Source organism: Pteropus medius, unplaced genomic scaffold (assembly GCF_902729225.1).
Source record: "Pteropus medius unplaced genomic scaffold, Ma_sr-lr_union100, whole genome shotgun sequence".
Classification (NCBI taxonomy): domain Eukaryota; kingdom Metazoa; phylum Chordata; class Mammalia; order Chiroptera; family Pteropodidae; genus Pteropus; species Pteropus medius.
Genome location: NW_024352784.1, coordinates 5131694 through 5134937, shown reverse-complemented (window position 1 = coordinate 5134937; position 3244 = coordinate 5131694).

Here is a 3244-nt window from a genome sequence, read left to right as displayed (position 1 = left end):
TCTGTGCAACAGATCCGAGGACCCAAAAGGGAACTGGGCCCCAAGGGGGAGCTTCTGGTCTAGTGCTGACAATGGGCAAGAAAACCAATCAGTACAAATAAATGTCTAGGGGCACAGTGATAGGAGGAAGAGAGTGAGGTCAGGAAAGCAGAAGGGATTCTTGGTGTGGGGAAGGCATCCTAGGCAGAGACTACCGTGAGAGCAAAGGTATGGGGCTTGGAATAGTTGGGCTCAGTTACTCAAATCTGAGTAGTTTTGTGTGGCTGGAGGACAGGGTCAAGGGTGGGGAGTGTATTAGTTATATATTGCTGGCAGACGAGCTAGTCTAGCAGTCTAGCACTTTTTCTTTCCCCTCCAGGTTTTGTTGGAAGTCACTGGAGTCCAAGGCTCATTCTTGTTCCCATGTAATTATTAATAGTGGTCTCTTTCACTCTCCAAAGCTTCCTAGTTTGAGTGGTCACCCTGTATTCCATTTTCATAGTGACCCTGTCTTTACTGAGGACAGGAGCAGGAACTGGGCCACCTCACTGCTGCTCAGTGGAGAGGAGAGGCTCAGGAAGAATGAGTTTCATACCTGAAATTTCAGAGCTTGGGGGTCCAGAACAAAGCTCTTTCTCTTCTCAGGAAGGGGTAGGGATGACCCTTCCATCAAAAAGGATCCCCCAGCAGGGTTTCTGCCTGCAGGAGGCTGGAGCAGGTTTCTGAGACCTGCTGGAAGTTGCTAATGGAGGCTGAAGAGTCTTCCCCACCCCTTCCTTGTTCTCATTCTTTTTCCATCTCCAGGCCATCTCAGGCTTGAGTCTGGCTGCAGGAGACAATGACCACAGGGGTAGAGACACAGAGTGAAGATGTAGGAAGTCAGATCAGGGCAGGAATAGCCCTAAAGGCATCCAGGGCTCTGACTCTGCTCTGCTTCTGACACTCTGTGTGACCTGGAGGACTCCTGTACTCTCTGGGCCTCAGTTTCCCTACTAGTACAACGAAGGATTGGTTGAGATGTTCTGAATGGGACTGGCCAGCCAGGGTAAATAGCCCTGAGGCAGCACTGAGAGAGGAGGGTGGGGACGGTGAGGGAGGGGGTTGGAGGAGGGGACTCTGAAGGCAGCAAAGCGCATTACCCCAGGAATATTAACTGCCCTGGTCACTTCTTCCAGTCTGGGAAAGGCCATGCCCATAAATTAGGGTCATGAGTCTGCCAGGCAGAGACTTAATGAAGAAAGAGATGGACTTCAGTGAGAGCAGGCAGTGCCTCTGGAGGTCATAAGTCCAGCCCCAGCCTGGGCAGAAGGGACCTACAGCCAGAGAGGGCAGGAGTGTCCAAGCTTAGTGTCAGACTGGGGCAGGAGTTGGCTCTGCTGTGTTCACTGCTGAATCCCCAGCATCCAGCACACAGTAGGGTTTCAACTGGTATTTCTGACTAAGGATCAAATGATATGGTAAGTCATGCTGAGCTCAGACTACAATTCCATTCTCTGGATTCTAGCTGGGCCTTTTGTATCCATGACCTGAGGGGCATGGGGAGGAAAGGGGTCAGTGGAGACAAACTTCTCAAGGAGATAATGATCATGGCTTCTCTTTGTTTTTGAGAGGAAATTTCACAAGTTTTACAGGGTCACAGAACCCTGAGAAGTCTGACATCTTTTTCAAAGTGCATAGCCGGTTTCATGTCTATCACATTTCTGACAGTTACACACACACTCCCTCTCCTGCTCTCTACCTTACCTGCTCTCTAAAGGGACATCCTGGATGGAGATTTTTCCCCCTGGCACTTGCCTCCTGCTGTCCCCTGCCCACCTCAGACTGCCAGCAGCATTCACAGCATATGATTAGAGGGTGAGGCTGGACATTCAGTAGGGTCTTGGCACTGCTGAGAGAGGGTCTGGAGTGGGTGGGTGGCATCAGGGTCTCAGGGGAGGGCCAGTCAGTCCTCTCCATCTCACTTTTCCTGCAAAGTCTCTTCTGGGCTCCTCCAGTGGCTCCTTCCCTTATCATTTTGCCCATCTGGCCTCCCGTGGCCATTAAGACTTAGTTGATCCCTCTCTATGTCTCCAGTGCCCAGCATGAGGCCTGGCACAAGAAAGATGGGAAAAAGGAAGGAATAAGAAGCACCACGTAGCTCTCCTGACCCACATATCCCGTATCTCCACTTCCCTGATGTCTCCTCCTAGGGCCGAGGTCCCTCTAGTGCTTCCCAGTGGAGAATGTGAGGAATGCAGACCTTCTTACCCACATACATCCTCCTACCTACCCCCAGTCATGAATGGTCTTCTCAAATTCTCTTCCTGCCTCCAGGCCTTTGCACAAGCTGATACTTCTGATCTTTCTCTGTTCTGCAAACGCCTACTAATCCTTCAAAACCCCATTCAAATGTGACCTCCTCTAAGAAGTCTCCTTAGGTTGTGCCAGGGGCCCTTACTCTGAGTTTTCAGTTTCTTGGGACTTCTTTTCTCTTGACTTTGGTTAAATGTGACTCCTCCTCTGAGTCATTAGTTTCTCTGGGACTGGAAAAGTTATATTCAGTAAAGGCCGAATGAATAGCTGGATTTGCAGAGGAGGCAAGACTGGGGGCCCTGGGGACCTTTTGATAGTCCCATAAGGCCAAAGGCCACTGATAGGCTGCAAGAAGGGTGGCAACCCAGAGATAATATTTAATGGGCACTAAAGTTAAATATCAACTAGCATACATTAGGTGCTCAATTAGTTGATTTTGGGCAACTATTGATTTGACACTTAGCTTAGTAGCAGCTCTCATATAAAACCCTCAAAGATTTTTGTTGACATTGAACCCACAGCACATTTTATTTGCCAGGACTTTAGCTTTATTGCAGTCTTCAGCTTTATTGCAGTCTTTGGCTACATTATCTGAGGGCATGTCTTTGGAACTGGGGAGCTGACCTGTTAGGGGTAGTGCTCTGTTAGAGATACTATCACTATTTTGTCTTGGAGGATTGGCAGAGCACCCTTTGAAGGTCATTGACCTTCAAGAGAATGCTTCAAGAGAATTTTAGCCCTTCTCATGAGGAATGACTAGGAGAAGAGGTAGGGAATTTGCTGTGAGGAGATAAGGACTAACATGCTGTCTCCGGTCTCCAATTCTATAAAGAGCTGTTTCTGGGTGCACTCTTGGCCCCAAGGCAAAGCTGGGACTGTCAGGCAGTCCCAGGCATATTCCTCTGACACCGAAAAGGATGGTCCCAGGAGGGGAAGGAGTGAGCACCTCATCAAGTGAGGGTGCTCCTTGTTG